Source organism: Miniopterus natalensis, chromosome 13 (genome assembly GCF_054644295.1).
Source record: "Miniopterus natalensis isolate mMinNat1 chromosome 13, mMinNat1.hap1, whole genome shotgun sequence".
Lineage (NCBI taxonomy): Eukaryota > Metazoa > Chordata > Mammalia > Chiroptera > Miniopteridae > Miniopterus > Miniopterus natalensis.
The window spans coordinates 9,903,194-9,926,924 of record NC_142093.1 but is presented as its reverse complement, the minus strand read 5'-3'; the positions used below and the strand labels follow the sequence as shown (position 1 = coordinate 9,926,924).

The following is a 23,731-nucleotide window of genomic DNA, read 5'->3' as shown; positions in this document are numbered from 1 at the left end:
CTCCGCCCTGAAAGCAGTGGATGGCCCTCTGAGAATTCTTGTGACTATCTTATGTAGAAATCAAAAATCCCTGCCAAGACAATAATGAGCATCCTGAGGATCTCCTACACCCCATGACTTAGGGGATTATACCCAGTGGTGTGTACTTTTATTGACCTCTCATTCTTGCCCCCAAATGAAGATGACATTAGGCCATATAGTTTAAAGCCAACCAACTCCATAAAATATGCAGCATATTCAAGCAATGTGGAGCCCTTGGAGAATGAGGCAAAAAAGACAAACTAAAGTAAGGAAGATAGGTAATATCTCTCTAGAGAGGGTATGTGAAATAGATGACAACAGAGAAGGGAGGGCTATGTTCTTTAAAATCAATTATAAATTATATTTTGGTATACAATACAACAGAGAAAGATTTTCAAAGAATGTCCAATATCCTCTCTTCCCCACTCCACCTTTCAGCACCTCTACACCACCCTCATCACTTACTCAACACTTAGTCCTGCTGAAGACCGATCACTGGATTAGCAGGATCAAGAGTACATGCAGAGAACATTCCATCCTGGGAACATCTTTAAATTATTTAGGCTTGTTTACCACCCTGCCCTATAGAGGAAAAGCATGAAATTTTGCCAGTGCTTTCACAATATATACCAGTCAGCACCATAGCAACCCACTCCTCTGCCCACCAAAAGATTAACACATACATAGAAAACAGGAAATTCAACAAAAAGTCAAGTTTGACCCTAGGCTCCCTCAACAGTTAAATGTCTTAAGTAGTAGCAATATCTCTATATCACACCCACTTCATGCTACCCTTACAGCTTCCTGGCATAAGCAAATTCTTGGGATTATACAAACTGCTGCTTCTGTTTCCAGTCCAGATTTCTAGAAATGAAACCCTGGAATTGAGGGAGAAAGAAAAACAAATGTTGGCAGAGAGAGGGAGGAAAATGCATTGTCTATATAATCCCAGTTTAAGTGGAACAATCACCATTAGTTCCATCAGGCCCTTTTTTTCAACAAAACCACTTACCCAAAAATGCAGATCTAAAATATGCCCTTGGCTTAAACCACACAAAAACAATTTAAGAGACACAATCCTACAGATTTTCTCAGAAAGAAATGAGGAAGATATTAACTATAAACTATGCAAAATTCAAGTTTTGCACCTTAAAAATCACACTTCATTGTGTGTTAAGGAAATGTAATAAAATAGCAGTGCAAGATGTCTCCAAAAATCAAACCGAACACCTGTTTTTATAAGCAACACCCCTGCTTTCTCTCCAAACCATATATTCCCTGTTCAGGCCCCGTTTTTGATCCACTGTTCCCAAAGCATAAAGTCTGAATAAAAAATGGAAGGAAAACATTTCAGACACTAGTTCATAATACCAAATTAGACCTTTCCACAGAGCACAGGAGAGAAGATAGATGCACTTCCAACTGTATTCAGTTCATCAACAAACAGTTCAAGGAATGCCCATTTACTAAGCTGAATCACACCCCCACGGCTACCTTTAACCCAAAACTTTTCCTAGCTGAAGAGCCAAAGACCCAAGCAAATACTTTTTCACATTATTCTCAACATGAAATCTGACCCCCTTCCTACTACATCACAGCTCCCGTGAAATAAGCTCAGAGGCCCCTTTGGCCAACTTTTTTTTTTTTTTTTTTTTGAGACTAACCTCCAACCAATTCCAGAAGAGGAGACACACCTCAAACAAATTTAACCCTTGCAATCCATCCTTTCAACCGTCCAGGATCATCTAAGCTTCCCCACGGCAATGTTTTACCCAGACACTTGGATTTCTTAATTACTGAAGTGTAAGCCTCAGCCCTCACAATTCATCCCACAGAGATTACTCTGGGCATCGACAGAGGGTGCTGGGGCTGCGATTCACTCAAGAACCCTTCATTCACTATTATCATACTCAACTTTAAAAACTCACCGTCTTAAAAGAAAAAAATGTCACCTTCTCCACAAGGACACCTGCCTCTTCAAGGCCTCTACAACCACGGAGAGCCCAGCATGGGAAGCTAAGAGATCCTTCAGCTTAAAGTTTTCCTCCCCACCAAACTCTGCAGCCCCAGCACTGTGGACTGTCCTTGTCACACACACACAGGCTTTATTTTCAAACCCTCCGTCTCCCTCCAACACCGTCAGCCCAGGCAGCTTCTAGCCCATGGGAATGACTGCTTTAAAATAAATGAATAAATAAATAAAAACAGGGGGAAAGAAAACCATAGCAGGGTAGTAAGGACTAGGGACCCTGGTGTCCGGTTTCTCCATTTCTCTTCCAAGAGACGAGGGAACGGCTCGAGTTCGGTCGCTGACCATTGACTATCCCACCTCCCAATCGTCCAGTCAACATGCCTGCTCCCCGTCCAAGGTCCTTTCAGCAGAGCCCTGGGGAGGGGACCAAACCCCAGCCCCAGCAGGAAAATCGCGCTCGTGCCTCCCGTCTCTGCCTCCGAAACCCCTCGCCGGGAGAAGGCGGCAGCCCGGGCGCCGGTAAACAGGCGCGCCGTCGGCGCTGCGCTTACGGAAGGCTCGCCGCGGCCATCCCCATTTCGCAGTCCGGGCGAGCGAGACTCCGAGAGGTTAACCCGCCGGCCAAGGTCACCGCGCTCGCCGGGGCCGAGGGGCGCCCGCGCCGACTTCCGGCTCCCCCTCTCGGCGGCGAGGAGCGCCGGCGGGCTCGGGGCGCCGCTCCCCACGCCGGCCGGCGGCCGCGAGCCTCGCGCACCCTCCGCGGATGCTCGCCCGGCCCGCGCTAACTAGGGCAACTGCGAGAGGGGGCAGCGGCGGCGCCGCCGCAGCGATGCCCCTCCGCGGGCGCAGCCCCCAGCTGGTGCCGTGACAGCTGCGACCTCCGCCCCCTGCAGCCGCGCGAGGCCGAGGGAGAAATCGGGGAAAGTGGGAGGGGGACGGAACGGAGAGAAAGGAGAGCAGGGGGCGGAGGGGCGCCAGCTGCTCCCCGCCCCCTAGGGCCTCGGCGGCCGCGCGGCTCGTGACAGCTGCACCCACCGGGAGACCAGGCGCCCGCCGCCCGCCGCTCACCTGCCGCCGCCGCCTCTGGGCCGCGCTGACGGGCGCCGGGCTCGCCCGCGACCGTGGCGGCACCGCCGCGGCCTCCGCGACTCCTCGGGCCGGGAGCCCGCCGCCGCCGCGGCTCTCTGGCCCCCTCCTCCGGAGCAGGGGTCCCCCCGCAGGGGGATGCAGAACGGACCCGGCGCAGGCTCCGCTCGAGGGAGCAGCAGGGAACAGAGCGGCCGAGGCGCTGGAGGCCGCGGTCCAGCCGTCGGAGGGGAGGGCTGGGCGAATCGCGTCAGACTCCCGCTCGCCTGGCCTGAAGAACAGGCATTTCAGCCGCTCTCTGCGGCCGCCATGTTCTCCTCCTCCGCCGCCGCCGCCGCTGCCGCCGCCACCGCCCCCCGCTCGGGCCCCGCCCCCTCCGGGCCCCGCCCCGCCCCGCCCCGCCGCTCCTCGCCGCCCGGCCCCGCCCGCCGCGCTGCCCTTGCGCTCGGGCCGGCCGGGCCGCGGCGACCCGGTGGCCACAGGCTCCGACGGCGCGCGCGGGGCAGCGCGCTCCCCGCTCTCAGGGCGGCGGAGCGAGGAGCCTCCCCGCGCCCTCTGCCGGCCGCGGGCCCAGGAGGGGTGTCGCGCGGCCTCCCGGCCCGCGTCCTAACGAAGTGTGGGAAAGGAGGCCCCAACTCGCCCTCCCCTCGGGGCGTCCCTCCCGCCGCTGCCGGGAAGCGGCCTCCGGCCCCGGGCGCGCTCCGCGGGGCCGCCCGGCCGGCAGCCCCCGCCGCTCGCCTCCTCCCCTTTCGGTTGCGGGGCGGCGAGGGCCCGGGAGGAGCCGGGTGTGGGCCTGTCCCTCCACGACCGTGTTCATTTGAGCGAGACACGTCCCGCGGGCCTCGTTTTTCATTCTGTAGAGTTGGGAGGCGGTCGCCTGGATGACTCCACGGGCTGGCAGCCGCGGGGAAAGAAGGATCCTCTGCCCAGTTCGTTTTTACGGATGAAAAGCCCCGACTGACACGTCGAGCTCCGCAGCGCTGTGAACCACCCCGGACGTCGAACATGGACCGAGCTTTCCCTCCAGGGGGCCCACACCTTTCTTCTTTTCTACCGGCTTTTAAAAAAATTCCATAATGGGAGTGCGGCTTCCAAAAGTAGAGCGTTTCTAGTCGCCAGGGGGATCAGACAGCCGCTGAGCAGGCTTTCGGAGCCACGACGGCTGAGTCTGGAGCAGCCTCCCTCCGGAGCGCCGTCCGTCCGTCCTTCCTGCGCGCGGCCCAGCTCGCCGCCTCCCCGGCCTCGAGCCTGCCCCGCGGCTGCTGTCCCCACGCGGGTTCCACGGCTTCTCTTGCAGTGTTTTCCGCCCTAAAGCACCCTCTGTAAATCCTGAAGCCACCCCTCCCCCCCCCTTCAGACTGAAACCTGACTTTGCCTTGAAAACACCAGCCTCCCTGGTCCCTCTCTGAGCACCGGGCAGCCTCTCCCAGAGGCGGGTGCCCGTCCTGCCATCCTTCACTGCCGTGCCCTCCTGGATCAACGTCGTCTTCCTGTCCTGCCTTAAACAACCTTGAGCCCACACCCCACAGTCATTCATATATTCTTCCATTTATGTATTCATTCGACTGAGTCTCGTCAAAGGCCTGTGCCGGGGACGCTAGGTGCACCGCATTAGCTCTCGCCCTCACCTGGTTCAGCAAGGCCTCCAGCCACCTGCAGAGACCCCATCCCCAAAGAGAGCCAGTTCGGCCCCTTCCCTAGGACCTGCCTCCCACCCTCGTCCAACCCAGGCTGTGTGGAGGTGCCTTGATGCTGCTAGCCCTCCCTTGGTGAGACCTCCCTCTCCCTTCTGTCTTCTGCGTCATGCTAGCTCTACCGGTTTTCTGACCATCCCTTTGCTAGCACTTTCCTTGGCTGCTCCTTTTTTACAAAGCCATAACGTGTTGGTATCCTCAAGGTTTTATTCCCCCCCCTTCCCCTCACTTAGATTGACTTAGTTTCCACACCTTCCCTTGTTAATAATACCCGAATCTCCTTCTTCCAGTACCTCCCCCCCCCCACGAGCGCACCTGCAGCTCAGTGCCAACGAACTTCAAAGCATCCTTAGGACATGCAGTGCTGAGATCTTGTCGAATGATGAATGAAATTTAAGTTATTACTTGTATTGTCATAGCCTTCCATAGATGCTAAAGAAAGGAGCTCCTTTGTTGGGATGAGACTCCTTCGTAACTAAAACTCTTCAGTAAAACCTTTGACTGTTTCTTCTTTTTCTGCAAATCATAACCACTTGCCAAAAACAGTTATAACCCACTTTTTGTGTGTGTGTGTGTGTGTGCGTGTTAAAATACACATAACACAGTATTTACCAGCTTAACCCTTTTAAGTGTACAGGTCAGTGGTATTAAACACATTCCCGTGGTTGTGCAGCCATCACCGCCATCCATCTCTAGAACTCTTCTCATCTGGTAAAATGGAAACGCTGTGCCCGTTAAACAGTAACTGCCCATCTCCCCTTCCCCCAGCCTCCGGCAACCACCGTTACACTTTCTGTCTCTGTGACGGACTACTGTAACTGGAATCGTACAGTAGTGTCTTTTTTGCGGCTGACTTATTTCACTTAGCGTAATGCCCTCGAGGTCCATTCACGTCGCAGCATATTGCGTAAGTTACTTCCCTTTTAAGGCCGAGTATTATTCTGTCCTGTACATAGCAAATTTTGCTTATCCGTTCATCCGCCAGTGGACGTTTGGGTTGTTTCCACATTTTAGCTGTCGTGAATAATACTGCAGTGAACATGGTTGTATGAACATCTCTTGGAGACTCTGCTTTTAATCCTGTTTTAAAATAGGTTTTTATTGATTTTAGAGAGAGAGGAAGGGGGGGAGAGAAACAGAAACATTGATCAGAGAGAACCATCAGTCCGCTGCCTCCTGCAGGCCCCCTACTAGGGATCCAGCCCACAACCGGGCATCGCCCTGACTCGGAATGGAACCAGGGACCTCTCAGTGCATGGGAAGGTGCTCAGCCAATTGAGCCACACTGGCTAAAGCAGCGTACTTTTTTTTTTTTTACTACATATTTGCCAAACTGACCTCCAGAAAAAATTGTTCCAATCTAGGGCCCAGCCACTTTCTCACAAAATGAATGTTGTCAATTTTCCTTTGACTAGTCCTTAATTTCTACATTTGCTTGGAGTATAGACATAAAGATTAGGTTTAGAGTTAGGCAGACCTGGGTTTGAAATGGCTCTGCCACTTATGAGGTGTGTGACTTTGAACTAACCAGTTTGAACACCTCCAAGCCTCAGTGCCTTCATCAGTAAATAGGATGCTAGTGAAGGACTGTTGCAAAGATTGAATGAAATAACAGATGCAAAGCACTTGGTATATAGTGTTTGCCCATAAGAAAGTGAAAATTAGCTCCAACCAAAAAGGTAACAATCTGCCCCGCCATCCATCCATCCACTCCTCAAGCTGGAAGAATAGGCACAGATAAAGCCAGCTGCACAGTTAACAGGATGCAGTGTCCCCTAAGGACATACTGCAGCTGTAAAGTGTCATAATAGCAGCCTTCTTGGAGTGACTACTGCTTTCCTCCTCACTGGGAAACTTGGTTCTCTATGATCACAGATATCAGAAACTTTGCTGTGTGCAATTGTGTCAGTAAGAATGAAGCATCTGTCTCTTGCCTGGAGAATCTGAGTCCTGTTTAACAGAGATGTGGCCTTGATTTACAACCCAGACATAGGGTTTTAAATAAGAGGGGTCACTGTACAAACATTCTACATCTATCTGAACTTTACTGTTTCCACAGCAACAGGACTTTGGGTCCACTTTGCAGTCAGATTGGAGGTTGAGTCCTTTATACACAGCCATGCTTTACTTTGAACTGATCAGAACACTGCTTTAAACTGCATCTGAACTCTGCTAAAGGTTACTATCTTCTAGCATGTGGTATTAAATAGAAGTAGGTATTACATAAACATAGGGCTTCGTTTGGAGCATCTTAGAAATTTCTTTTTAACAACTAAAAATTAAACAGTTTTTGCCTCCAAATGATCATGATTTTGAATTAAGCTTCTAAGAGTTTCTTTTTGTTCTAGTACCCCCTAAGCTGTTACTTGGGTGGTAAAACTTTTTGCCCAGGAAGTTGATTTATTAAAGCCAAATAAAGAACTTCCTGTGTTACAGTGTTCTGTTATCAAGTACCAGCTTTTCTGATCTCTTTGCCAGGCCTTGTGCATTAGTTGCTCTAACTTGATTCCTGTACAATAGACAGCAGTTATGCTCCAAAATATTATTAGCTCCCACGTTAGTTAATTCACTTTTCAGTGCTAAGTACTTAGCAACATCATCTTGCTTCATGCTTGATGGTGAATTCTCCAGGGCAGCTCCAATGTGTCCCAGACCCAGTGGCCATGTGGGTGTGATCATGTTTAAAAGACAACCTTCCTTTCCCAAATAACCACTTCAACCTTTTCGTCTCAACAACTGTCTGGTTTCTCCCAAGGTGAACGCCACCCAGGCATTCGAGTCTTACCTCAGAAGATGAAGGAACCACAGATGTCCTTTGTTTTCTACATCTGAATTTTGGGGATTATATTCTCTATGATGGGCATTGTGGTTATTTTAAAATTTTCACTACTAAAAGTACACTGCAATGAATGCTTCATTTGCACCCTCCTAGAATGACAGTATCATCTATTTTCTCAGGCAGCGGTGATGTAAAACACAGTCGAGCCTCCCTAAAACATATGTAGGCTTCAGTCAGGCTTGCTGTAGCCACCACTTCTCATCTTTGAAGTCTGAATGCCAAAGCCAGTTTTGTGTAGGAGGCCTGGGCTTGCAGTAGTCTGTGCTGTGAGCTTTGAGGATGCCAGGCTACCCCACCCCCAAGTTTACCATCGGGCCTGCAGTTTCAGCAACAGAGATTCATTCCTTTGGATTTGTAACCTGTCTCTCAGGATGATCCTTTAAACAAAGCTTTTCTCGCTGATTATGGTTATTGTAGAAAATTGAGAACATACAGAGAAGTTGACAAATGAAAATAGAAGTTACCTGTAGTTCACGACTCAAACAACACTACTGTTAACGTTTCGGTATTTCCTTCCTTTCCTTTCATAGGCATGAAATTGAAAAGACAATCTTTTTTAAAACTCTTTTGTTATGTATTTATGCAGCTTTACAGTAAAAGAAATCCTATGAATATAAATTCCAAGCATTTCTCTAAATGTACTTCTGGTTCCTTCATTCATTCAATAAATATTACTAAATACCTGCCGTATGCAAGGTGTCGCGCTACACACAGATTAGTGATATAGAATACCTTCACAGTATGTAAAAATGCACATATTTTTAATTATTTTTATTGTTGAGAGCACACAGATGTCTCCCTTTTTTTCTCCCTCTTGCCCCCACCACCTGGTTCCTGCCCTGCCCCAGAGAAATGCACGTTTTTATAAATCAGTAATCAGACGTGTAACCAGTGCCCAAATTTATGATCTAGCTTTCTTTAAAAGTTGTATAGTATTCAACTGCACTGACTTCACCGTTCCCTATTATTGCAGATTTGAGGGGTTTGCCTCCTTCCCCTTGCTTTTGGATTCTTTCCTTAGACTTTATTCCTCAGAGGAGGTTATCAGATTAAAGGGCATAACTGTTCCTTTTTGAGAAGTATTCTTTTGGGATTCATGTACTTACAAAAGGACAAACGAATTACCTTGGAGACTTACAAGATGCCTTAGACTTCTCATGAATTCAATCGAGCAGACGGTTTTCTTTCTGTTTAGGAAGGTGGTGTCACAGCGGAGGGCAAAGGCCACGGAAGGTGAACTCTGCCCTCTTCATGGCTCAGTTAGCCTTTCTGAGAGCGGCAGGCCCGCTTGCTAGCATGATGCCCTTTCCACCATTAGGTCAGGCTGTGGATTCCACCAGCCCGTGAGCTCACTGAGAGCAGGACCCTCCATGCCCAGCGTGAAAACCAACAGCTCTTGCTTTTCACTAGGCTTGGCTTTCGGAAGAAGAACCTGCACGCTGATGCAACTACCAGTATGGGTACGCCAATTCATTCTTTTGTATCTCTGCTGACCAGTGATGACTGTGAATTTCCTGTGGAGATGAGGCCTCCCATTGGCTGGTACTGGGGAACAGGGCCTCGGCCAAAGCAGCTGATACATGGGTGAGAGCTCCCGGTGGTGCCCATTAGTGCCCTGCTGAAGAGTTCCCAGGCAGAACCTGCTGAGGGATCCTCCCTGCCGAGCCCCTAGACAACCCATGTGAGACTGGCCATCCCATCGCCAAACCGTCCCTGCCCTGAGCTGCAGACTGTAGCAGATTCAAGTACAGACAGCTGTGGAACCTTCTGGGTGGTTACCTGGTGACGAAGTCCCACTCTCTAAGCTTGATGGGGAGGACACACTTCTCTTTCCCTCCCTCTGTCCAGGGCTGCCCGAACTCTGCCGGTTGGGCAGAGGAAAAGCATGAGAAGGCAAAGAAGGGGAAATTGCTAGGTGTACTTGCTCAGTCCCAAGGCCAAGCTGCAGGCCCTGTGTGTTCATTACACAAGAATTATAAGTAGAGATTTTACCCGGAGATTCATTCATGAGATCATTTAATAAGTATTTATTAAAAGCCCCACTATGTGCCAAGCGTTATTCTAAGTGTAAGGGATGCGGGGGAACTATTTCTGTCTTGGAAAGCTTACCTTGTGGAAGGAACAGCAGATGAATAAACAATTAACAAACGCGGGAAGGTTCTAAATAAGTAGAATATACAAAGTACAAACATTAGTGCTAAAATAACCCAGTGTATTAATCACTCTAAATCACTCTCGGAATTTCCCTTCAGGACCAAGCAGAATAAAATTTAAGAAAATTCTTCAGTTCGACTGAATAAACTTAGTGCCTACTTCCTGCAGTGGCTGGGAAGCTATAAAGATGAAAAAGAGGCCCTCGCCTTCTAATAAGGAAGTTCAATGTATTCAACTAACCACAGGATTTGTGCTCGTGTATCTTATTTTGGGAAGGGAGAAGTATTCATGTCTATGCATGGAGCTCGCACATGTCGAAGAAGTGCTTCACGCAGCATATCCCAGGTCCACAAGCTCGGAGCCTGCACACAGCTTGCTTGATGAGCATCTATAGCTCTGATTCCAGGAAAGGGTTTATTTTGTCCCGTTGCTCTTCCCCATTGCCAGGCTCATCACTGCCCTCCAGCCTCTCCTGGCCTCCCTTCTCCAATGACCCTTCCTCCATGAACTATCAGAGTTTGCTATCTCCTTGCTTTTCTGTTGTCCCTAGGATCAGGAGACACTCTTACCCTTGCCTCTTTCCTTATCTGATTTCCTACAATCACAGACTACTAAGGCAGGAAGAGATCTCGGCATAATTTACTCATATTAGATAAGGCAACTGAAGCCTGAAGAGCTTAAGTGACTTGTCCAAGGTCAAATAACTGGTTAGTTGCTTCCTACACAGGCCATCTTTGCTGGGATGAAGCAGAGGGTGTAGGGGGAGGCTTTCAAGGACAAAGTTCGCAGATTTCAAGGCTCGTGTTTGCCTGCTGCTTGCTGCTACTGTGGAAAGGAAGAAGGCCCCTCAGTTGATCAAGTAGAAGGTAATGCACAGAGCAGTAAAACCACCTAGCCACCCAGAGAAGTATGGGTGGGAACAGGACTACAAGTGGTTAAGAAGTGAGTGGGAAATGGGAGGTCACGGCCAGCTTGCCTGTGAATGAAGTCTGCTGGTGAGGAGAGAAGACGATAATGAAGAACTTAAGTGAGGGCAAGAGGATGCCACGTCAGCTGGAGGGAGGTAGGAGCATGTTGGCGGGCAGAGGGTAGGCTCATTCATTGGAAAAGACTGCAGGTGTTAAAGAGGAAAATAATAAACCAAGCAAGGCTCAGGGGAAGTGGACAGGGATGAGATTAAAACCATAGTGGGGCCCAGCTGGCGTGACTCAGCGGTTGAGCGTCGACCCAGGATCCAAGAGATCAAGGTTCGATTCCAGGTCAGGGTGCATGCCCAGGTTGTGGGCTTGATCAAGGGCGTGCAGGGGGCAGCCGATCAATGACTCTCTCATCATTGATGTTTCTATCTCTCTCTCTCCCTCTCTCTTCCTCTCTCTGAAATATATATATATATATAAATATGTATGTATATATATATATATATTTATATATATTTATATATATATATATGACACCATAGTGGGAACGATTTCTTGGCATATTCTGCCATTAACTATCTATTTGCCTCTAACCATCCAGGCAGGGTTTGCTCACTATTGCGGCCCGTACTTGTCACAAAGTAGAAACTCTATAATACTTGTTGGAGGAATAAATGAATGATAAGGGAACCTCCTAATGCTGCACTTACGTGCTTGGTAGCAAAAGCTTAAGTCCAAATTAAAGGGGGAAAAAGAGGCAAGAAAGGTTGAAATACCACACAGGTGCCTGCTTTGGCCTCTTTGGCCAATGTACTGGATGACACCCAGAAAACTAAGACAAATTATCAGAAGTCACTGCCACATAGAGAAACTGACAGTTCTGGTGACTTCAGTGCTGATGTTAATTGGAACTGTACACTACAGAATAAAATTATTTATCATTCTCAGTTCTAGATGCCAAGTAAAATTTATTATATAAATCTTTATATGAGGACACTGAATAGCAAAGTAGCTGGTGTCCTTGACAGAAATTTTACCAAAAATGATAGATAAATTATACATATGCACAGGGATACTATTCAAAACATTTAACAACTAGTATGACACAGAGCCCACAGCCCAGCCCTAAGCAACCCGTGTGGCCACACCTGTATATGCTGACTTTGGGACTGCACATGGCTGTTGCTTATATTCATGCTTAGAGACCAACAGCTAAGTTTTGAAAAGGCTATTTTGCCAGGTGGAACAGAGTGTGCAAAGCAGCGTTGCATGCTTTCAGAGCAACATCCTGGACAAATTCTTAGCCCGATGCTTCTCTATTCATTAGAGCAGAACTTGCCTCACTATTCCCTCAATGTTGTCCTCCAGACTTCAGCAAACCCTGATACTGGCCACTTGCTGTAATCTCTATGTTCCTTCACTCATCTAACTCCAGAGCCAGCCGCACCTGCAGGAAGCCTGCCCTTCCCTACTCCATATGCTTATTAACTTCACTGGCCTATAATTATCCCCAGTATCTGCCACGCACCCTTGTCATATACTTAACAGACCAGATTCTTGACAAAATTTATCCTTAGAAAAGACTTAAAATTTTATGGCATGGAGGACCAACAGTAGAAAACCAAGTTTTAAGAAGTTGAAGACTGAGTATAATACTAAGAGATACAATTATAACCCACTGATTGTTCTTGTGGGTCATGTAGAGACTCAATCTCTAATTTTGAAAGACAGAAAACCAAATACAGAAATGACAGGCTTCTATTACTGCTTAAGGAAAAAAGGACTTCCCTGTGTTGTACATTGTATTTTGCACTTTGAAACCAAAGGAAGCATATCTGATGGAATGTCTCCAAAAATCCAGGGATGTGTTAGTCAACAACCCACAGGCAATTGCCACAACTGTTCAGCCTCCTATGGAAGGTGGAACTGATTGCACGGGATTATAATTAAGCAATCATTTGATAGGACTATAGGCTGAATTGCAGGCCCCCCCATTCATATGTTGAAATCCTAACCCCCAGTACTTCAGAATGTGACTGTATTTGGAGATGGGGCCTTTAAAGAGATAATTAAGGGAAAACAAGGCTGTAAGGGGGGCCCTAATCCAATCTGACTGTCCTTTATAAGAAGAGGAAACTTAATCACACAGAGACACCAGGTGAACGGATTAAGAGGTACAAATTGGCAGTTATAAAAATAGTCATGGGGATGTAAAGTACAGCATAGGGAACATAGTCAATAATATTGTAATAATTATGCATGGTGGCAGATGGATACTAGACTTACCAGGGTGAGCACTTCATAAGGTATACATAAATGTCTAATCACTATTTTGTACACCTTAAGTTAATATAATATTTTATGTCAACCATAATTGAAAAATAAATTTTAAAAAGAGAGAGACACCAGGGTTGTACTCATGTGAGGACATAGTGAGAAGGTAGCCATCTACAAGCCAAGGAGAGAGGCCTCATAAAAAACAAAACCTGCCAACACCTTGATCTTGGACTTCTAGCCTCCAGAACTGTGAGAAAATATATTTCTGTTGTCTAAGCCACCTGGTCTGTGCATTTTGTTATGGCAGCCCTAGCACACTAATATAAATATTAGATACTTATTGCAGGCCTAATGCGCAAGGGTTACAGTGACAGTCTCCTCAACTGGGCTGTAATTATTTGAAGGCAGGACCTAAGTCTTATATTTCTTCATATTCCCCAAATGCCCAGTAAAGTTCCCTTCATAGAGCAGGACCTCAACACAAAAAGTTTAATTGATAATATAAAAGAAAGCCTAAGACAGAGTCACTGCCTTCAAGATGTTTGAAAACTCGTATTAAATCAGACAGGTCTGGCAAAGTAGCTAGCAAAGCAGGGGTGCATATGGGGGCAAAGGGGGAGCACTAAGGGATCCACAGGAGCATTTGTGGAGTGGTTGATGGCTCAGATTCAGACGGGAAGGGAAGAGGCAGCGGGAACCCTGGGAGAGAAGACAATGTAGGCAAAAGCAGAGCGTTGGAAATGCTTCATGTTCTACGACAGAGACAATAATTATTCCAGCTAGAACGGCATGATCGTGCAAAGAAAAATACACTGCATTTTCAGAGTTTTGAACGCCAGTCTTAGACTTCGGGGCTGGATCCTTGTCCTAGCTCCCTTCTGGAACTAGACCTCAGATACTATTCCCACCTGGTTGTGGGAGTTGAGGCAGGGGAGGAGGGGAGGAAAGACTGGCAGGTGGAATTGCAAAGCGCGGGGAGGAGGGAGATCAAGAGACAGCAAACTGGGGCATAGCTCGGATCAAGATAAATGAACCAGAGAGGCAGAGCTACTTGCAAGGTAACTGGCCGAACCCAGGGGCACCGCAGAGCAGGCTCTGAAAGGAGGGTGGGGAGCAGCGCCTGGGGCCACTCGAGTGTAGCACGAGAGCTTTGTGGGGGCCACGTCTAGGGGTGCAGAGGATGGCACTAAGAGATGGTAGATGGTGAGGGATCACTGAAGGTTGTTGGCTAGAGGGCAACAAAATGCTATTTTGGAAAAGCCAATGAAGTACACTGTGCAACTAGGGCTAGAAAGGACAGCGAGGTATGATTTGATGGTTTTGAAAATCGTTTTGAAAACACTCCGTTTCATCTTTCTTTGCTCACCATTGTGCCTGACTGTCAGGCCTTAGTAAATAAATGATAAATGTGAAATGAATGCCTTCTGCAAAATGACTGCTTTCATCTTTAGACTAAGAATATCTCCTAGAATAAGGTAATCAATTAATGTCATGGTTTATAGATCAAATTCCTGTGAATTTGGACAATGTTAATCAATTCTATATAGTGTAACAATTCCTGGATGAACTAACAGAACTGAGTTTGAACTTTGGTTGAAAACTATGCCAGAACTGAAGCAGCTTCGGGGATCTTGGAAGCCGGAGCCCATTAACTGTCCTTCTACAGCACTGCTTTCAGATCAGATCGCTTCACCACCTTTGTGCCTGTATTTCTCAGCTCAAAGTTCAATTCCTGGGATAAAACATGTTGTTGGCTAAGCAAAGAGCAAACATCAAACTCTATGTTGGGGGTTGATGGCACAGTGTCATTACTGACAAACAACCCCATCAAAACCATGTATTGGACATACTAGGCAGGAGCAGCCCCCAAAGATAATTCCAGGCACACAAAAATAACTGATGTCCACTCTAGGTACTTCCACTTCAATATCCCACCCTGAAAAGTGTGTGGACAGGTGATTGGACAAGATGCTGCTTACTTGCCCTTCTACCCCTGAGAAGTTCTCACATCATAATTAATATTTGTCATTCTAGAGGCCAAATCCTACAGATAATGACAAATTCATGGGTTGGGGAGCTCATCTATACAGAATTTCATTTCCGAGAATTTCCAATGTTGTTCAGTACATCCATGATCTGGTATATTAACATTTTATCATTGTAGCATAACAAAGCATATACAAAAGTGGACAAATCATAAGTGCTCAGCTCAAAGAATGTTCACAAAATGAACAATAAGTGTAATCAGAACCCAGATTGTGAGACAAAATATAACCAGCACCCCAGAAAGTCTCCCTCAAGCCCTCTTCCTCCCAGCAAAGGAAACCACTAAACTAACTTCTACCAGTGAACTGCATGAAACCTTTGACACAGAAACTGCAGTCACTGGAAAAACTAGTGATAGGTTCATAGAAAACTAAAAATATGTAAAACAAAAAATATGGCATTTATGAACTCTAGAGGGGAAAAATGTACTAGAAATAAAACATAACCATAGTACACCATTTGGTTCAACTGTAAGGATTATTTATACAATTATCATAATATAATCACTGACAACTAATTTATACCAAAATTATGAAAACTTATGAGTTCTCTGAGGGGCCCCAATTAAGTAGCGATCATCTTCCCAACCTGAGTTCTGAACAAACTGAGAAGTAAAACAAAAGAGTGGCAGAGAGAAATAAAGGAGCCACTTTTATCATAACTGATAGAGGCCAAGTTGAGGGTGTAGCATCAAGTCTTTTTGCAAAGTGGGGTGGTTATCACAGGACCAAACTTGGGTAGAATTACTCCCACAGTTGGAGGCAGTGCTGGGCCAAGGCAGGCTTTCTCAACAGTCCTTGGTGTTGCCCATTTGGCCAACAGGAGCTCCTTCCAGTCAGCAGGTGCCTGTTTTCCATAACACCACTAGACTGTCAAAGTTGTCTTTAGAAAGCAGTTTAGTTTTATAAGGAAGAAAGTTTATCTCCAATTCTTTCGGTAAAAAGAAAACCATTCTAGGCAGCATTCATGTAGGAGTGTGTTTTAATTAAGATATAGCTAGCGCTATAAAAAAATAAACTCCTAAATGTGTAAATGTCTCCAACACAATATAAATTGATTTCTTGTTCATGTAGCAGGCCAAATCATATGTTCCTCATCAGTGGAGGCAGCTTTGACATTTTCCACACAAGGCTTCCAAGGTTGCACTAGTCATCTCAGCACAGAGAAATATGCGAGGGCGGTTTTCATGGGCCAGGGCTGGAAGTGTCACTCATTTCCACTCACATTCAGTGGGCTGAAGACCTAACTGTAAAGGAAGCTGGGAAATGTAGTCTAGCCACGAGTGCAGAAAGGAGAGGAGACTGAATTTTGGTGAACAGCTATCAATCTCTGCCACTGGGTGTGTGGTTCAATTGGGCAGAACCTTCTCTCTTTCCCATTGCCTCCTGTGCCTAATACATAATAAACACTCAATAAATATTTGTCGAATAAATAATATTGTGGAAATAGCATGGGCTTCAAAGTCGAGGAAACCTAAATTCTAATTCAGGCTCTGTCACTTTCTAACTATATTAATTTAGGCGAGTTACTTAAATTTCCCAAGCTTCAGTTTCTCGTCCATATAATGGAGATGAAAATATGCTTTTTATCTGCTTCCTAGGCTATACCAGAAAGCTGTGGGGATGGACAGTGACTACAAGTGTACCAACAAGAATAGTATTGTGAATAGGCCTCTTCGATTCCCTCTCAAATAGCTCTGAGGGGGGTGGGGGGAGCAGGTGGCTGTCCCATCAGTGCTCTGAAAGAGCAGCAGCATCCAAGCAGCCAGGAAAGCTGCCATTTCCCTGCTTTTCGGCTGCAGCTTCCTGGTGTGAAGCCTGCTGTCCAGTGGTCAAGACCTAGGCTGAGGCTGCCGGTGCCTAGTGCCCACGCTCCCGCCGTCCCTCTGGAGCCCAGCACTGCTCTGTCACACGAGCCGCCCAGTTTGTCCAGTCCCACCAGGACTAATGTAGAAATGCCCAGAACAGAGTCAGCAGATATTAGTGACAGGAAACTTACAGCACTCATGACATCCCTTCCACTTCCACCCAAATTTGCCCCACACTCCTTAGACTGAGTCATTTCTCAGGACATCCTTAATTCTTCAAGCAAATAGGTCCCTTCCTACCAGGCTTCTGGATATTCCCAGACCTGTCAGAGCTCTGGATCCAGGTTAGGTGGCCAAACTTGGACTCCCCCACCTTGCCCCACCCCGACCCCCATCTTTTTCTCTACAGGGTTGATGTTGGCCATTCAATGAGGTAAAGCAGGTACAATACCATCATGAAGGTGCACAGTAAGTATCGATTCCTTTCACATTCCTTGGGATTCTTCTGGCACCACTGACGTTCATAGGCCATCATCTATCCCCTGGAAGGAGCCCCTGGCTACCTGCACCCTTGAATGCTGGGGCAGATGGTTTAGGTGCTGCATTACTTTGGTATCTAGGGCAAGATCAGCAAATTCACAGTTAACAGACAATTTTGGATATAGGGCCCAGGGAGCTTAACTTTTCAAAATAGAAAATAGGAAGCTAATGTAGCCACAAGGGAATGATATCATGAGAGTAGCATATTTACACATATGATTTTCCCAATTATCCACAGATATTTACTATTCAAATGGGCTGTGGGAGTTCCTAATGGCGGTGTTAGTATCCTAACAGCTGCAGTATATGAGACCCTCATTTCAGTCCTGATAGGAAGCCAGAATCAGACCTTATGATGCACATGAAAAGAGGGAAGAAAATATGCAAAATAAACATGGTATGCCAACCAATGTCTTCTGGAGGAATTAGCCAAAACGAAGCATGGACAACAAGAGGTACTTGCAGTGACTAAGGAATTATCAGATAAGGAATGACCAGAAGGTAGATGTCTAACTGCTTTGATTATGGCAAGAGTGAGATGCTGCAGAAGGAAAATCAGAAGAACTTGGTGATGAGTTAGATATGGAACATGATAGAGGGAAAAGAAGAGAAAACAACCATGAGGTAATAAGTGAAAGGTGCCAGGTAGAGCTCCTGAGCCTAAAGCATGGCACTGAGAGGTAGGAGACCTGTCTCTGTCACTTTAAACAAGTTACCTAGCCCAGAACCTTGGGATGGTACTTATGAGGTTCAAGGTCCTTGGGCTCAGTTTCCTCATTTGTAAAGTGCCTCTATCAACCTCATAGTAGTCCTGTGAGGCCCAAAGACAATGCTACGCAAGAAAGTGCAGCACAAGCTACAGTGTCCTGGACAGGTGGAAGCAGTACATCTCACCATCCTCATCCTCATCACTGTCAGTAGGAAAGTTGGAAAGGGGTATAGTTTCAGGCAGAACACAATAATTTTAAATATAATAAAATGTTGGCATAATGTCCGGATGGAGAGAGCAGCTAACAGCTAATATTGGGGAATGAATTAAGAAGTTAATGAGTCAGGGCCATTATATATAACAAGAACATGTTTCCAAGGAGTCTAGTTTTCTAGTTTATCGATATAATTTTGGAGTGTGGACTCAGCTGTAGAATGAAGGTTTATAATCACTTGCATGATGTAGAAGTATACACAGGACACCCTAGGGCCAATGTACTAGTATTTCCGTGCTAAGGAAGCTGCCACACTACAGACCCTTGACCGGAGGCATGTCCACCCATGTGCACTACACAGAAAATGGCAAAAACAAACAACACTGAAATGAGAAAAATGGTGTAGGAGTAAGTACAAAACAAAGGAAGAAAGAATAAAGTGGGAAAGTAAAAAGAGATGCTGAGTAAAGGATATTTGCTCACTGGATGCAATTATAAATAAAAGTGAAAAAATATTGGCACATACCTGAGAATATAAATTGGTGAACTGGACTATCGTGTAAAATATATTGCATTATACGTGCAAAAAAGAAAAATTGCTGTTGGAAGGAACCCTGTGATGGTTCCTCATGTAAAGCAGAGCTCTCTTCATAAAGCAAGTGATCACTCCCATTTAATAAATGGGTGAATTGATTAGCTGCACAATTTACCACTTTGGTACAATTTTATTGCCATCTACTAGGCCTCTTTAGATCAAACTAAGGATATATGTTGAACCTTCAACAAGAGACAAGCGATTTTCTATCTTCTCTGCCAAGTAGATCTTCTTTAATAAGTGCCCTGGAGATGCCACACCACTTCTCCTGCCAAGAGTAACCATGCAGTGAATGACTGAAGGAGTGGGCCCCGGTGAAACTGAAAAGATGCCTAATTGTCAACCCAAGCTGAAGAGGCGAGAAACAACGAGAAAGCAGAGGAAGCTGTCAGTAGACAGAGGAAAATGAATATACAGAGAAGCCACAAGCCAACAAGATGTAGCTCATAAAAGGAAGATAGCCTTCCAATTTCAATTTGAGTATGTACACATCCTAAGTATGTACTAGGTTCAAGGTCCTGGGTTACCTGCCTTATTTCTTTCCATTCTCCCTGAGTCTCTGTGAAGGAGGCAATCTGATCACCTTCAAAGGCTAAAAGAGGCAGAAACTTGCTCAAGGTCATAAGCCACTAGGGAGTGGCAGAGTATGGACTCCAAATCTATGCTCGCAACACTGTGTTGTGCTCCACCCCACCCCCATTCTCATTCCGTCCCTGGAAATTGGAATAGACAGACTGAGCAGTCCTCCCTATTCAGATGCCATGAAATAGTCCTCTCCTCCTCTGACCAGTCTGAAATGTCAAAATGAATCTTACTGGTTTACACCAGGAAAAATCACAGTATCAGATCATTGAAGAAACTATGCTTGCACAGCTGTCTGATGGACGAGGTAAGTGATATACCCGCTCTGAGCTCTTGCCTTCTGGGGAAGGGAAGGATGGAAGGAGTATAGGACCTGTGGGGTCAGGAAATAGGAGAAAAGGTTAGAAAGTCACTCTTAGAGCAGGGTTAACTTTTTAAAAAGTAGATTAAAAAGAAGGTCAGCAGGAGAGATCAGCTGCAGGAGATATCGATGGGGGGGGGGGTGGTCAGGAGAGCAGACAGGCTGAGTGGAATGTGACCCATCCTGTATGGGAGGGTGAGGCCTCAAGTATGTTGGGAAAATGGGACTTTGCTTCTCTGTGAGCCAGGTGAGCTAAGAGCTGGACCTTCATTTAGAATGGGGGGTAAAAGTTCCTGCTAGAACTAAAAATCACAAGATAAAGTTAATTAATGAATTAACTAATTTCATATTTGTTAATAATTTACTAATCAAGCTCTTAACAGGTTGTAAGATAAGTTTAAACAATGAAACTACGTACCTCCGACTTACCAACTTCATACAGTATGTAATCTAAGATTTCCACACTCAGCAGCAAACTGGTTTTGCACGCTCCTTGTCTGTACAAGTTGGGATTAAAAAACAATAATGTAGCAGGGACCCTGGAGAGAATAAAGAGAAGTGAGTTTGCAATCCCCCGGCCTTGGTCACCTACTTAACACCCCCACACACTCTGTGTACTGAATTAAGATGTAGCACATCCTTGTTATCTTGTTGTGGTTCACGGTAGAGTAATTAGAAAACAATGCCTCTTCCTGGACTCCCTGTTTGAGATTATTTTCTTTTCTGTACACGTCCATCTTTACTTTCTTTAGTATGCAGAGTGAAAACAAAAGTCCTCTTATTTATCTATTAAATATAAAAGTATATTTTAATATTCAATCTGTGTTTTCAAACAAGCCCCCCGTCTCCCGCACATGGAGATTCTTATATTTTCCCAAGGGTCAAGGGGGTCCTGGTTGAGAACGACTAGATGAAGATATAGAGAAATCTAGACTCTTGAGTAGGAGCAGCGGCATCAGCTCCTGCAAGGAAGGCCTACCCACCTGCTGTTTGCAGTGTTTGCTGAGTCTGTTTCATCACACTGCTTCCAGAAGGAATGTGGAGGCCAGTGGGCTACTGAAAGTCATAATCCGACATTTAGGGTCACTGAGTTCTCAGGCTGATTAAAGTTAAAAGCTGTCATTCTCAGTGTGCCTCTATTCTAGAAATGTTAATATTTTAGCCAAAGTGATCCTTAAAATATTAAATAGCTGGTCAGCATGACTACTAGACAATCTGAATGAACGTTGACCGTAAACAACTGATAAATATATTCGACCTGAAGGTCACCCTGAGCTTAGCAATGGAGGAAAAGTATGAATAAATACCTGGCCCTCCCTCAAAAAATATTTGTGAATTGTAAGATTACATCTCAGAGCAAGAGCTAGAACTGGTCGATGCCAAAAGATAACAGTAAGGTTTAAGTTATTTCTTGTAAGTGGAAGTTAGGAAAAAATTAGATATCATGTGAGAGAGGGCAACACACAGGCCAGAAATGATGACGGGTTTTCAAGAAAACAAGGACATCTGGAAACAAGGAGGCAAAGTAGGTATGTCTAAAAACAAAAAACAAAAAAAGACACATAAAATCCATAAGGGGGGAAACGGAAGAGAAAAGCCAGAAGGAAGACTCAGAATATCCAAGATGATGGAATGAAGATCGTGTCTTACTTGACTACTGAGAAAATAATAAGAAGAATATATCCACGACGCTCTTAATGGAAAGGACACATTTTAAAGGACAGAAGCAGGATAGCTGCTTTCCTCCTGTTCAAGCAACTATCTAGGGAGCTATATTTGCTCTAGGGATCTGGAATCCAAGGGTAGGCACAGGGATGAGGCAAGGCTGGCCCACAGGCTATAACTGATGGAGCCAAGGGAAAGACAGTGTCCTGGGCAAAGCTGGGAGTGTGCCAAACACAGAGCCCCACGGAAGCGCCAGGCCAAAGGATCTGGGCAAAGAGGCAGAAATAGCCAGGTGCTGGGCAAAGAAACAGGGACTGAGGTCCCAGGACGAGGCAGGCAGTTGAGAAGGACAGGTGGGAGGCAGAACCTGGGGTTTCCCAAGGTGCTGAGAAATTTTTATGGGGCTTTTTAGGGGGCTAAGCTAGTTTTACTTCAATGTAATAGAGCCAAGCTCTTAACTTCAGGGAGAAATAACAGGCACAACAACAAAAATAATGGTAACTGCTCTTTATACCCATTGTGGGTTTTGTTTTGAATCTTGGTTCCACCACTCACTGGTGACATAAAGGGTATAATTTTACATGTAACTTAACTTCCCCCACTTAAGTTTTGCCTTGTTTTAAACGCAGATAATAACACTTTCCCACTCTCTGCCTGGATGATTCTATCCATCCCCTGTGGCATTAAACGTCTATGTGTTAGTAACTCCAAAATTCACTTCTCCAACCCTAAACCTCTCCTCTGAGTTTCAGACTCCTGCATCCAAACACAAGTCAAACTTACCAAAGGCAAAATGAAGTTCTTCAGATTTTCCTCCAGGGTCAAGGACCCTCGACCTCATCTAAAATTCTTCACCTCGCCCGGCCAGGCATGGCTCAGTGGTTGAGCGTCGACCTAGGATCCAGGCGATCAGGGTTCGATTCCCAGTCAGGGCACATGCCCGGGTTGTGGGCTGCAGCCGATCAGTGACTCTCATCATTGACGTTTCTATCTGTCTCCCTCTCCTTTCCTCTCTCTGAAATCAATAAAGATATATTAAAAAAAAAAAAAAAGTATAAAATTCTTCACCTCCATAAATGTCACCATTAGTCAGTTGATTCCTGGATTTCTCCCCTTCCCCCTCAGTCTTAATATCCAATCCCATGACTCCTGGAATCAGGTCCAAAATCTTTTCGAAGGCCAAGGCCCAACTCCTTGAGTCCTCCTATCCTTGCCTTAAAATAAATCTGGCCAAAACCACAATGAGATATCACCTGTCAGAATGGCTGTCATAAAAAATCAACAAATAACAAGTGCTGGCAAGGATGTGGAGATAAGGGAGCCCTCATGCACTGTTAGTGGGGTTATAAATTAGTGCAACCACTATGGAAAACAGTGTGAAGATTCCTCAAAAAATTAGAAGTAGAGCTGCCATGTGACCAGCAATTCCACTTGTGGATATTTATCTGAAAACAACAAAAACACTAATTTGAAAGAATATATCCACCCCTATGTTCACTGCAGTGTTATTTACAATAGCCAGGATATGGAAGCAGCCTATGTGTCTATCAGTAGATGAGTGGATAAAGAAGATGTGAAACACACACACAGAATATTACTCAACACTAAAAAGGAATGAAATCTTGCCCATTTGCAACAACATGAATGAACCTAAAGGGTATTGTGCTAAGTGAAATAAGTCAGCAAGAGAAAGGCAAATACCGTATGACTTCACTTAATATGTGGAATCTAAAAAATAATAATAATAAATGGATAAACAAAATAGAGAGAGACCTGTAGACAGGCATAAAGAACAAGCTGGTAATTGCCAAAGAGAAGAGGGATGGAGAGATGGGTGAAAGTTTTTTTAAACATCTGGCATGGCCATAAAAATGCATGAAACTCCTCAAGGCCTGTGTCTCCTGAGTCCCCCCTGGCCCTTTCCTCTTCTCTGCCCTCAGCAGCTGCTCTTCACTGCTGCTTTTGCAGGTTTTCTAAGCCCTGTCTGGTTATGGTTTTTCCCAATCTTACCTAGCCCTCTCAGCTCTTACAACCTGTTTGGGATGTGTTCTCTGGCTCTACCTGGGCCCTCTTCCTCAGAAAATGTTCTTTTTTTCTCCTGACAGCCATGCACCCAAAGACCCTGGGTAAGAAATACCTCCGAATTCACGTAAGCCCCAGTAAAATTCAGGTGTGTGGAGACCTGCGTCGAGAGGATCAGAGCGAGTGAGCAGAGAGAGAGTGTATGTGTGTTAGAACCGTTCAACCTGAAA

General features: G+C 45.8%; 1 protein-coding gene across 1 annotated transcript in view; it reads right to left on the bottom strand.

Moving 5' to 3' along the window:
• The window catches only part of NCOA1 (nuclear receptor coactivator 1), a 163,346-nt gene extending 140,894 nt beyond the window's left edge, over positions 1 to 22,452 (bottom strand). The window contains exons 1-2 of the mRNA XM_087823400.1: positions 22,263 to 22,452; positions 20,233 to 20,353 (exon numbers count right to left, since the gene is read on the bottom strand). The gene's annotated coding sequence lies outside the window, so the exon portion shown is untranslated. The remainder of the gene's footprint in view (positions 1 to 20,232; positions 20,354 to 22,262) is intronic.
• Between the last annotated feature and the right edge of the window lie 1,279 nt (positions 22,453 to 23,731).